This window comes from Lithobates pipiens, unplaced genomic scaffold, assembly GCF_037356315.1.
Source record: "Lithobates pipiens isolate NorthernLeopardFrog02 unplaced genomic scaffold, aLitPip1_a1.2 Scaffold_19, whole genome shotgun sequence".
In the NCBI taxonomy this organism is placed as follows: domain Eukaryota; kingdom Metazoa; phylum Chordata; class Amphibia; order Anura; family Ranidae; genus Lithobates; species Lithobates pipiens.
The window spans coordinates 477,484,956-477,498,554 of record NW_027507764.1 but is presented as its reverse complement, the minus strand read 5'-3'; the positions used below and the strand labels follow the sequence as shown (position 1 = coordinate 477,498,554).

At 44.8% G+C, this 13,599-nt stretch overlaps 1 protein-coding gene across 8 annotated transcripts in view; it reads left to right on the top strand.

Annotated features, from left to right (window-relative positions):
• The first annotated feature begins 571 nt into the window (after positions 1-571).
• The window catches only part of PEX2 (peroxisomal biogenesis factor 2), a 31,785-nt gene continuing 18,757 nt past the window's right edge, over positions 572-13,599 (top strand). For 3 of the 8 annotated variants that reach the window (XM_077492906.1, XM_077492902.1, XM_077492897.1), the window contains exon 1: positions 572-682. The gene's annotated coding sequence lies outside the window, so the exon portion shown is untranslated. The remainder of the gene's footprint in view (positions 683-13,599) is intronic. The other 5 variants (XM_077492903.1, XM_077492899.1, XM_077492909.1 and 2 more) reach the window with 5 other exon arrangements.

Sequence of the window (13,599 nt, the reverse complement as noted above, 5' to 3'; positions counted from 1 at the left end):
AGCCTTGTGTTTTTCATGGGCAGCTTGCTGTTATCTGTTCGACTTCATTTGACAGAAGACAATGCAAGTCGCACTGAAATCGCATAGTGCAGGAAATAGTGCAGGAACCTTATATCAAAGTTGCTGCAACTCAGGTGGCAGCAATTTGAATGGTTCAGTTGCTGCAAATGGAGTGCACTGGTGTGAACCAGGGCTAGACTGTATACTGTAGGTCTTCAAACATATTAAACAAAATAAGAAACGTAACCATAGTGGAAAAACAAAGGATCAGAAAGAAGAAGGTTTATTTCAAGGTGAGTAACAAGGATAAGACGAATGGCCAGAGCCATTAGTTTAGCACAAAAAAAAACACGGCATGATAATAAGATGTCTGATCAGAGTCGGCCGCCTTTCACTGTCCTGCATAGCTGTCATGTCGTGTGTGTCAACACGCTGCTAGGCTCTTAGCAAGCACGACCCGCTTTCATTGGCTAACATTGCGCATGCTCAATGCGTGTTCTTCTACTTTCTGCTGTGGTTGCGTTCCAAGCCTCTCTCTCACTATACAATCTCTGTATTTGGCTGCGTTCCACGCCTCACTCCTACCCCGGCTGGTGATTGGACTTTAATCGCAGCTTGTCTGAGGGGAGGTTTGCTGGACTTCCTTGTTGGCTGAGAGCTGTTCCTGTTTGTGTTTACTGTGGTATGTATAGCTGTGTGTTGTGTCCATTGCGTGCCTTGTATGTGCTGCCTGCACCTTTCCCTGTACACCTGTTGTACTTTATATAAGGCAGAGCTCTGACAATAATCTTCTGTTCCTCTTCTTTCCTCTTTTACTTTGTACATTTGTAGAGCGAAAACAGTTTTCATTTTTATGAATAATGAATACATTTTTGGTTAACCAATTAAGCTTTGGAAGCTTTTACCCCCCCCACCAGGGTTTGCCGGTCTGCTATTTGGCAATACACTAATTTACCCACTTAAGGACCGGAAGGTTTTACCCCCTTTGTGACTAGGCCGTTTTTTGAGAAAAGGCACTGCATTATTTGAACTGACAATTGCGCAGTCGTGCATTGCTGTACCCAAGGAAAATTAACATCCTCCCCCCCACCCACAAATAGAGCTTTCTTTTGGTGGTATTTGATCAACTCTGCGTTTTTTTTTTTTTTTTTTTTTTTTTGCGCTATAAACAAAAAAAGAGCGACAATTTAGAAATAAAAAAAAAATTATATTTACTTTCTGCTATAATACGTATCCAAAAAAAAAATCAATAAAAAGACACACTTCATCAATTTAGGCCAATATATATCATTTGCTACATGTTTTTGGTAAAAGAAAAAAAAAATCGCAATAAGATTGGTTTGCACAAAAGTTATAGCGTCTACAAAATAAGGGAAAGGTTTATGGTGTTTTTTATTATATATTTTTTTAATTAATTTTTTTACTAGTAATGGCGGTGTTCGCATGGACCACGTGCTGAGTCCGCTAGGAAGTCGGCGCAGCGCTGCGCTAATCACAGGCAGCGAGACATTGCCCCGATGCGCGGCTGCAGAAATCAGGCAATGTCTCACTGCCTGTGATTAGTGCAGCGCTGCGCCGACTTCCTGGCGGGCTATGCACTTGGCGTATGCCCGAGCTCATCCCTAGTGGTGATCAGTGATTCTTTTTTTTTTTTTTTTTTTTTTTTTTTAATTAATATATATATTTTTTTTTTCAGCAGGACTGCGACAATGCTGTAGACAGATCAGACACTCTTGACACTTTTTTGGGACGAGAGACACGATTACAGTGATCAGAGCTAAAAATATGCACTCATCACTGTATAAGTGACAGTGAAGGGGTTAACACTAGGGGGCAATCAAGGGGTTAAGGGAGTGCTTTCTATCTGTGGGGGATGGACTGAATGGCAGTACAGGGAGATTGCTGATCACTAGGAACAGACAATCACACTGTACTCCCCTGTCAGAACGGAGATCTATTTGTTTACACTGGCAGATCCTCGTTCTGCCTCTCTGACAAGCGATCGCGTTTGGCCAGCGGACATCGTGGCTGCTGGATGCACTCGTCGGCTCCCCCCGCTGTGCAGCAGGTGTGTGCCCACAGTATCCTGTGCATGAAACGACGTACCCATTTAATTCTTATGTCGTTTCATGCAATAGGGCCACCTTGCCACAGTATATATGCGGTGGGCAGTCCTTAAATTGTAACTTCGCCTTTACAGAAAAGTAAGGTGAACTTGCACCGGGCCCTCCCCAAACCCCCCCCTCCTGCTGACCTGCATGTTCTATTGCCGCCTCAGTCCAGGGCATAGAAATCCCCTTGGGGATTTCTAAGCCCCGGTGAGGCGGCAATAGCAGGTCTCAGAATGGAGGTCGCCACGCTGCAGGTCAGTGGGACAGGGGGGGGGGGGGGTGTTGAGGAGAGGGTCCTGTGAAAGTTCACCTTACAGATTTTTCTATAAAGGTGAAATTACCTGGTAATTGTGCAGTCATGCATTGCTTTATCCAAAGAAATGTATATAGTTTCTTCCCACAAGTAGATTTTTCTTCTGGTGGTATTTGATCAACACTGAGTTTTTTTTAGTTTTTGCCATTATCAAAAAAAAAAAAACGAATTTCTTCATACATTTTGGCCAAAATTATTCTGCTACATGTTTTTGATAAAAAAGAAAATGCCAATAAGTGTATATTGCGCCAATCAATGAATTATTATGGGACTGCGACAAAGCGGTGGTCAATCTGACACTAACTGATGCTGGGTGAGAACTAACTGCCACTGACATTACCAATGACACGTGTACAGTGATCAGTGATAATACTATATGCTGTCACTGTACTAATGATACTGGCTGGGAAGGGGTTAAAGGGAATTGCAACAGTTTCTGTGTTTATTAAAAGTCAGCAGCTACAGAAAGTGTAGCTGCTGACTTTTAATAAACAGACATTCATCTGTCCCACGGTCCAGCGATGTGGCTGCCTGAAGCTTTGGTTATCTCCCCTCTCCTCAGCACTGGCATCACTACTGTGGGCACCCGCCTGTGACAGCTTGCGGCTTCACAGCACGTCCTTAATGGTTGGGCAATCTTCTTGGACCTGTGACTTGTCCCAGAAGATTTCAGGAAGGGAGGGACCACCTAGGAAGCCCAAGCATAAGTGAGAGCTGGGTACCTGTCAAAACTAGGTACCCCCCCCCCCCCAATGGCATGTCGGGGGGGGGGGGAGGGGTCAGGATTCCTTAAAGTGGAACTCTGCTTTAACATCTCGGGCAATCAAGTGGATAAATATATGCTATTGTGCTATTTTTACTAGTTGATCTCCAAGTTTGAAACGTTAGAAATGGGCCCTCTCTGTACAGAGCTCTGTGTTGAATGTCAACACAGAGCTCTGGGCTGTGAATGTACACAGCCGATCAGGAGGTCCCGACCATGAATAAGTGGTCGGAAATTGTCAAGTGTCAACAGGCTTCCACTGTGTACAGTCACAGCGGGAGCCGACCGGGGGGGGGGGCGCATCTTAATCCCAGAAGTAGGCAGCGACATACAGGTACATCGATTTGCCTACAGCGACCACTTGTCTGTAGTACAATGCAGGCAGGCACTAAGTGGTTAAACAAAGCAAAATGCAGCACAAATGCTTATCCAAGATCAATGATTGTATTCCAGTGAGCCTCGTTCACACCACTGCAGTGCTTTCATGCATGTTTAAAAAAAATACAGCATGCTGCATTTTTGTGCACCAGAATGCTTATGAACATGCGCAGTCGCTTGTGAATGCCACTTTGTAAGTAAAATAAATTGAAATCAATACGAAAAAAATTCCAATAAACGCCACAAATGCACTGCAAACATACATGCAGAAATGCACAAGAAACACAGAGATTGTGGTGTAAATGACCCCCTAATGAAGATATAGGTGAGACAACAGTTGTGGGGGAGGGGTTGTTTATGTCGGTATATGAGTCCTGAGTTGGCTGTCACCGCAGGAGGTCAGGCATTGCTTTGGTTTCTGGTCCCACAGCTGTCCATTCAGAGATCCTAAGGAACACGTGTGTGTTCTAGAAAGTGGCCACAATGTATTGTGTTTTGGGGAAGAACTTGTATGTGTTGTGATTTTTGCATATACCTTACATAACTTTCCCTATTCTGCAACAACATCCAGGTTCACATTTAGAAACTATGGCTCACTATACACACTACAGTTTGACCCCTTTCACACTGAGGCGTTTTTTCAGGCGCTTTTGGGTTAAAAAATGGCTCCCCTGCAGTCTCAGTGTGAAAGCCCGAGTGCTTTCACACTGGATCGGTGCGCTGGCAGGACGTTAAAAAAATCCTGCAAGCAGCATCTTTGGAGCGGTGAAGGAGCCATGTATGCAATGCTCCTCCACCGCTCCTGCCCATTGAAATGAAAGGGGAGCGCCAGCAGCGGCGCTTTGTTAGTTTTAACCCTTTTTCAGCTTCTAGCGGGGGTTAAAAGCGCTCTGCTAGCGGCTGAAAATCTCTGCAAAAACAACGGTAAAGCACAGCTAATAATAGCAGTGTATTACCGTCAACGCCTGGCTGCTCCATTGTGAAAACAGCCTTAGCGGTGAGCTCAGGTGTGTTTGGATTCTATTCCTATCCCTCCTAACTTATCCCGCCAGGAAGCTGTCACTGTACTGGGCCAATCATAAGCGGCTGAGGCATTCCCCACCCTGCAGCCTCACATATCCATGACTCTGGTCTATATATACGGCTGAGTGGCAGGGAATGCCCCAGCCACAGATGATTTGCCCAGTACAGTGAGCGCTTAATTGGTGGGTTCAAACTATGTTCCAAACACGCCTGAGTTCATCCCTCGTTACAATCTGACCATACAAGCTCTAAGCAATCAATTATCACCAGTCATCTTTAACCACTTGCCGACCACGCTATAGTAAAATGCCAGCCAGTTCTGGGAGGGCGTCATATGACCTCCCCCTGTGATTGCATCTGATGTTCATCCTGCGATTTATGTGCACACGCTTGTGTGTAAGCATATATGCCCAGAATAAATTTATGTATAAATGAATATTCTGGCCAGTAGATTGGAATCACGCTCAACACCATACACACATATTCATGCAACATTTGAGCCATTTTTTTTCTGTCATGCTCTGGCAAAAAAAAAAACTCCTACACCCGTGTGCATGTGGTCTTATAGTACAGGTTGCGATGATGTAGAAAGTGTATTCCCTTTTATATTCATGCTTTTATTGCTGGGTAGAAATTGGAGACTTTGACACCTGTACGTTACATCTTACTAAACAAAAAAATACAAAACTTGTATTTAACCACTACAATACAGGGCACTTTCGCCCCCTTCCTTCCCAGCCCAATTTTCAGCTTTCATCGCTCTCGCGCTTTCAGTGACAATTGCGCGGTCATGCTACACTGTACCCAAATTAAATTTTTATCATTTTGTTCGCACAAATAGAGCTTTATTTTGGTGTTATTTATTCACGACTCCGTTTTTTATTTTTTGCGATATAAGCGCAAAAAAAAATCATAAATTTGGAAAAAAAACAATATTTTCTTTTTTCTATTTTAAAAGAAATCCAATAAAATCACATTTTGTCATAAATTTAAGCCAAAATGTATTCTGCTACATGTTTTTGGTAAAAAAAAATTCTGTTATAATAATTGGTTTGTGTGATCACGGACATATGTACGCAAATGATCATGTACATATGTGTGCAGGTGATCACGTACATATGTGTGCAGATAATCATTGAGACATGTGATTTTAGTGGGACATATGTGGGGGACATGTTTTTATTATTTGGGGACATGTGTGTTTTGGGGACATATGTGGGGACATTGTGTTTATACTGTGTGGTGTGTTGTGTGTTTACACTAGACTGGTGATCAGTGAGTAAAAAGCTGTAAAAAAACAGCTCATACTCACTGATCATCAGCCGGCTGCAGCGATCTGCTCTCCTCTCCTCAGCGATGACTTCTGTGTGAGGAGAGGAGGAGCCGATTGCCTAGCAACCGACTGTTTGTTTACATCACATGATGGCCGTGATTGGACACGGCCGTCATGTGATCAGGAGGGCCAATCACAGAGCCCTCCTGCCGATCTGAGATGTGCCGTGTCCGGGTGACACGAGCACATCGGGATCGCGCCACTGCGCGGGCAGGCATGCGCGCAGGCGATCCCGCTCCTTCTGAAGGACGTTCCTGAACGTCCTATCAGAAGTAGACGGTTCCCACCCGGCCGTATATATGCATTGGCCGGGTGGGAAGTGGTTAAAAAAAAAAAGGTCATACAAAAAGAACCCAGTAAAAGACACCAAAAAAGAGTTACTTAGGGCTACCCAAATCGATTAGAGTATGAACAATTTGAAAATGTATTGTATAAAACAGATTTGGTATAATCAAAGGCCAATATCAAGAAAAATAGCTTCACAAAATTTTAGCCAACAACAAATCACAATATTGAATATCGCATCAAACATACACAAGACATTACATAGAACAATTAAAAAAATGTCTGGACGCCGTTAAGTAATACACTGGTAAGTTGTCAGATGAAAATTCATAATAATTGTATCTATAAGGAAAAAGCAAAAGTGGCTATATCGATCAATGACAGCTTAACTAGTGTATGGCTCCACGAAAGGATGTATAGAGGAAAGATGGTACAGAAGATGAAAAACTAGCGTGGATAAAAGGGGCTATGATCCATTTCACATTATCAGGGAAATAGCTGCCATAACGTTTCCCTGAATTTAGAAAAGCTGTAGGTATATATTTTTTCCAAAAGGAAGTCCAATAGGGTAGTAAAGTTTTGCATGTGAAAAGTCCAGATAGCTATAGCAGGCTACGGGGATATGGATCCTTATGTAGGTAGATGTATACGCTGGATGTTATATTGACCTTAGTTGGTATAAGGCAGGGGTGTCCAAACTTTTTTCAAAGAGGGCCAGATTTGATGAAGTGAAGGTGCGTGAGGGCCTACCATTTTGCCTGATGTTTTTTGAACCATTACAATTCGGTCTAAGTGTCCATCCGAGCACTAATACACGGCCCAACATGAATTCTCTTGCCTTTGTCGTGCTCGTTCCCAACACACAGACGAATACTCTGCACTTTAGGGGGTACCGTTAATTCTTAATGGTACCCCATACATTGGAAAATGTAGGGTGCTTTTGGTGCAGATGTTGCATTTACGGGCTTAAAACAGGTGGTGAGGAGGCAACATAATGCCTCTTTACCGTCATTCAAATGCCTCTGAAAAGAGATCTGTGCATGGATTGCTTTTCAGAGGAGCAGCAGTCCTGGCTAATATCACACACAAGCCCTACAAAAGCAGTTTTTTTGGTATAAGAATGGGGGGGGGGGGGGGCTCCGTATTAAAAGTAACATACACACAGACACGTGCAGACACACATACAGACAAATGCACGCCGCACATACATACAGACATGCATGCACATACATACATACAGACATGCATGCACATACATACATACATACATACAGACATGCATGCACATACATACATACAGACATGCATGCACATACATACATACAGACATGCATGCACATACATACATACAGACATGCATGCACATACATACATACAGACATGCATGCACATACATACATACAGACATGCATGCACATACATACATACAGACATGCATGCACATACATACATACAGACATGCATGCACATACATACATACATACAGACATGCATGCACATACATACATACAGACATGCATGCACATACATACATACATACATACATACAGACATGCATGCACATACATACATACATACATACAGACATGCATGCACATACATACATACATACATACAGACATGCATGCATGCACATACATACATACAGACATGCATGCACATACATACAGACATATGCAGACACATGCGTACCCATACATACAGACACATGCATACACATGCGTACCCATACATACAGACACATGCATACACATACTTGCAGACATACATACAGACACGTGCACACAGACATACATACAGACACATGTGCACACACACATACATACATACATACATACAGACACATGTGCGCGCGCGCACACACACACATACAGACACATGTGCACACATGCACACACATACGGACGCATCCATACACATGCATACATACGCACACACACACACATGAATAAAGCCCTTTTTAACACTAATTTAGCTTGCAGCATAGTACAGTACCTTTTGCAGCTTCCTCATTCAGCCGGGTACTGCACTGTAGGGGGAAGCAGAGAGCACAGCACACTCCTCTGCACTTTACTTTCACTTTTGAAACTTGCGGAGCTTCTCACAGTGTCAGGGATTGGGCTCATCTGACAGCCCTGCTCCCGCGGCACACTAAATTGAGAAAGACCAGGCGGGCCGTTCAAAACCGGACCACGGGCCGGACTTTGGACATGCCTGGTATAAGCTGTTTGACTCAGGTCCCGTCAGGGAAATGCAGCAAGAGTAGCATCAACAGAGTCACTATTTATCTGGGGATAGAGGACTGGATATGCACCGTTATGCAGTTTGAGATATCCTAGTGTGGGCTGGTTAGAATCACCTTATAGTGAAGGTATTAAAGCATCAGGTGCACACAGCATGCGGGTTACCTTCATCCTCCATAGTCCTTCCTGTGAGTGATTGTTGGTATATCTTTACTTGCTTATCCCAGTGCCTGGCTATCTGTTTATTATCAGGTGCAGTCAGCGGATGCCATGCACAGTTAGGTGTCACCCCGCCACTGGTAGCATCCTCAGATCGTGGTGCTCCGTAGAAGCGGCGTCGCTTATTAGAATGGTTGTGAGGCCAATGCGTTTCTCTATTGAAATAACGTAGCTTCATATGGACGATTTAAAGAAAAGGGCAGATTTGATGGACTACTTGGTCTTTTTTTAATGCCATCACCTTTCTGTTTCTACTTCTAGCAGAGAGACCAATCAATATTAAAGAGGAAGTAAACCCTGATGAGTTTACTTCCTCTTTCATTCCCTGTAAAGGCAAAGCATAATGGACTACTAGGCATTGCATAGTAGTCCATTATGTGTCACTTACCTGACACAGGAGTCAGCGAAGTCGCCGCTGTCCCCTGTAGTTCCAAGCGTCCATCTTCTTGGTGGGTCTCCGTGGGTCTCGCTGCTCCGGTGCTGTGATTCGCCAGAGCAGCGATGACGTCACTCCCGCGCATGCGCACGGGAGCCGAGACTCGCGGCATTGCTGTCATCGACGATGCCCCGCTCAGTGTGCCTGCGTGCTGCTGTCTACGGCGCATGCGCCGTAGATAGCGGTGCCCGTCTTCGGGCAAATATCTCCTAAACCGTATAGGTTTGGGAGATATTTCTTGGACCTACAGATAAGCCTTAATCTAGGCTTACCTGTAGGTCAAAGTGGTTTGTAAGGGTTTACAACCACTTTAAAGAGGAACTTCACTCAACCCCCCCCCCCCCCCCCCCATGCATTTTTTTTCTGTGTCATCTTGCCTTGTCTGTTGGGTTGTCTTTAAAAAAAAACTATACTCACCCTGTCAGTGAATCCAGTGTTGCCTGATACATTTTTCTGCTTTTATTGTGCTAACATGTAATATATATGTGGTAGATCAATAACTAGCTACCAGAGGGTAGTTATTATTATTATTATTATTATTATTATACATGATTTATATAGTGCCAACAGTTTTTACGCAGCACTTTACAACATTAAGGTCAGAGAGTGCAATCAAAATACAATTTATTGCAGTAGAGCTTACAATCTAAGAGGGAGGGAGCTCAAGCAAATTCAGTTTCAAAAAGAAATAGAAGCAGGTAGCTCCTTGCTGTCAAAGTTAGATGTAGTAAGGTTCACTGAGCCAATTAGTAGGGTTTTACAGCAAATGGGTTGTTGTGTGGGCATCAGCACTGGTCCTGTGGGTAGAAATAGGTGAGATTACTACCACAAGTTTGCTGCCATGCTGGTGCCAGGAAAACAGAAAATGATATCATGCTTACCCATAATTGTCCTCTTCTGGCGTCAGTCCTTGGCAGCATACTTGAGCACATGTACACTGCTATGCTGGTGCCAGGAAAGTGCATTAAAGTGATACTAAAGGAAACATATTTTTTCTGGTAAAATAAAAAACTTTTTATACTTACCTGCTCTGCCCTGCAACAATAATGCACAGAAAGGTCCCTTACCTTCTCTGCCTGTGCTCCTCCCTCATTAGCAAGCTCGGTGCATCCATAGACGCACACAGCCAGTAAGCCACTCCCTCGTTCCTTCCTCACAGGACCTCGACTGACAGCAGAAGGAACCTATGGCTCCCATTGCTCTCAGTTCCTTCTGTAAAACTGAACAGTGAGGGGAGCCAGGTGAGTGTTTAGGGATGGGGGACTAGAACAGATGGTGGAGTATTTTTTAATGTTAATGCAGAGAATGCATTCCTACCCACGCTATAGCTAAAAGATGGCTATAGCACAGGCTTACTTTGCTTGAAGGACTTGTGTAAACCTCCTTCGATGATCGCGCTACCTGGGCAGAATGCTCTGTGATCGGGATAAAGGGCCAACCACAGTGGCCCTTTACACGTGATCAGCTGCGTTCAATGACAACTGATCACAGATGTAAACATAAGCCGCTTATCGGCTTTTCTTTCCTCACGCTGACAGTATGAGGAGAGCAGAAGTGAGCCGATAACCGACTTGTGTTAAAGGGACACCGGCACTGATAATAAGGGCACTGAATATCAGTGCAGTTGGGTCAGTGCCCATCATTGTCACATATTGGTGCCAACCAGTACCGCCCCATCGGTGCCACCTATCAGTGCAGGAGAAAAATTACCTGTTTGCAAAATTTTATAACAAACTATAAAAAAATGTTTGTTTTTTCAAAATTTTCGGTCTTTTTTTATTTGTTTGCCAAAAAATAAAAAACCCAGGGGAAATGACACCAAAAGATTTGTGAAAAAAAAAAAAATTATAAAGATTCTATATGGGTACAGTTTTGCATGACTGCGTAATTCAAAGTGGGACAGCGCTGAAAGATAATTGGCCTGGGCAGGAAGGGGGTGAAAGTGCCCAGTAGGCAAGTGGTTAAGGTAAACAAAAAAGTTGTGACTTTAGTTTAGAACTACTGGGGGTCCCAGTAGAAGACAGACTGAGCAATAGCACGCAATGTCAAGCTGCAGCTACCAAAGACAGCAGAATTTAACTTTAGTGATAAAACTATAATCCTGCCAATTTATAAAATTCTGGTTAGGCCAGGGCTTGACAAATTTGCTTGGAATCTAGGAGCCAGCTTAAAAAGTTAGGAGCCAGGTCGGTAACGGCGATCCGGACCTGTCCCTGGCCTGACATGGAGACGAGTGAGGGGAAGATAGCGCCGCAACCCCCCCCCCCCCTTTTTTTTTTTCCTTTAATTAAAATAATTATTTTTTTTTTAACTTTTTACTGGTGGTGTCAGCGGGGAGTATTGGTATTTTTAAAAGACTCTAAGGCTGCTTTCACACTGGGGCTGTGCGGGCATCGGCGGTAAAGCGCCGCTATTTTTAGCGGCGCTTTACCGTCGTTTTAGCGGCGGTCTGCGAGCGCTAGCGCGGTGGTTTTAACCCCCGCTAGCGGCCGAAAAAGGGTTCAAAGCGCCCGCAAAGCGCCGCTGCAGCGGCGCTTTGCCGGCGGTATTGCCGCGCTGTCCCATTGATAATTAAATTAATAAATAAATTAATATATATATAATATAATGAGAAGCCATTTACCAGCCACCACACTCACTGTTGGGCAAAAGGCGCCAGATGACGCCCGCAATCACTTCCTTCTCTTCACTTTGGGAAGGAAATGGGCGGGCAGTGAAAAACAGGCAGGGGAGCTTAACTCCATTAGGAATTAGCATTAATGGAATAGGGTGTAATTTCTACATCCACCACAAGATGGCGCCAGACTACCGAAATATTTTAGAAGGCCGCAAAGCCGCGGCCTCAATTACTGGCCGGCGCGGCCCGATGCAATTGCGCGGCGGAGTTCGGGGTCCAAATGGAGACGGTATACCCCAGCAGCGTTGCCCCAGTCGCCAGGACACGAATTCTAGGCGCAAATGCGACCAGGCGCCCGGGGTTTGTCGAGCCCTGGGTTAGGCCACATCTGGAATATTTCATCGAGTTCTGGTCACCAGTGCTCAGAAAGGATGTGCTGGAGCTGAAGAGAGTCCAAAGCAGGGAAACAAAATTAATATGGGAGAGGGGACATGATAGCAATTTACAAATACCTCAATGGTGATCCCAGAATAGGGGGAAAAAAATTAATATTCAGTCTCGGGAAGGGTAAGAGGACACGGGGCCACACAATGAGATTGGAGGAGAAGCGGTTTAACCTTAAACTGTGCTGGGGTTTTTTCACTGTCAGGGCAACAAGGATGTGGAACTCTCTTCCACAAGTGGTGGTGTCAGCGGGGAGTATTGGTATTTTTAAAAGACTCTAAGGCTGCTTTCACACTGGGGCTGTGCAGGCATCGGCGGTAAAGCGCCGCTATTTTTAGCGGCGCTTTACCGTCGTTTTAGCGGCGGTCTGCGGGCGCTAGCGGGGTGGTTTTAACCCCCGCTAGCGGCCGAAAAAGGGTTCAAAGCGCCCGCAAAGCGCCGCTGCAGCGGCGCTTTGCCGGCGGTATTGCCGCGCTGTCCCATTGATTTCAATGGGTAGGAGCGGTGAATACACCGCTCCTTCACCGCTCCAAAGATGCGGCTATCAGGACTTTTTTCACTGTCCTGCCAGCGCACCGCTCCAGTGTGAAAGCCCTCCGGCTTTCACACTGGAGTGAAAGGGGCCGGTTTTTTTCAGGCGCTACACAGGCGCTACACAGGCGCCTGAATACCGCCCCAGTGTGAAAGCAGCCTAAGATGTGCATCTTAAAGCGGTGGGCCAGCTGAAGAATTTTTTTTTTAAAAAGACGTTTAATAAGCACACTTACCTGTCCAGGGTGCCCGTGATGTTGGCCTGCTGAGGCTGACCCGTCCCTCGGCTCTCTGGTCCCGGTGCTGCCATTTGAACTAAGGGAAATAGGCAGTGGAGCCTTGCGGCTTCACACTTCACTGCCCGTTTCCTACTGCGCATGCACTAATTGTGCAGCGCTTTGTGAATGACTGGCTGTGTTCTGGGATACACACAGTTCCCAGAATACACGGTGCCACCTTCCCCAGAAGACAACGCGAGGAGGAGAAGACTAAAGATCACCGCGGTGTAGGAAGTGGCAGATTAGGATGATCTGCCTAGCAACAGCCTTTTCTGGTAAGTGAAAAAAATGTTTCTATTTTCTTTTCTTTAGGGTGGCCCTCCGCTTTATAGAAAACAACATACAGGGATATGGGAAATGATATTGTCACTGACACATGTACACCTACACAGGTTGAACTAGACAGACTATAGTCTTTATTCAACCTTACCAACTATGTAACATCATATCAATGCAGTATTTTCTTGCCAGAAGGGCCCTCACCATGATCTTAAACAGCAGAAGACTGAAGCTAAAGTTGGTGTGAAGTCTGCAATCTGTGAAATGTATTAGCTGGTATTACATTTTTCTTTGCACAGTGAGCATTGCATGCTGATCTAGCTGGGGGCAGGGACGTGGCATGACT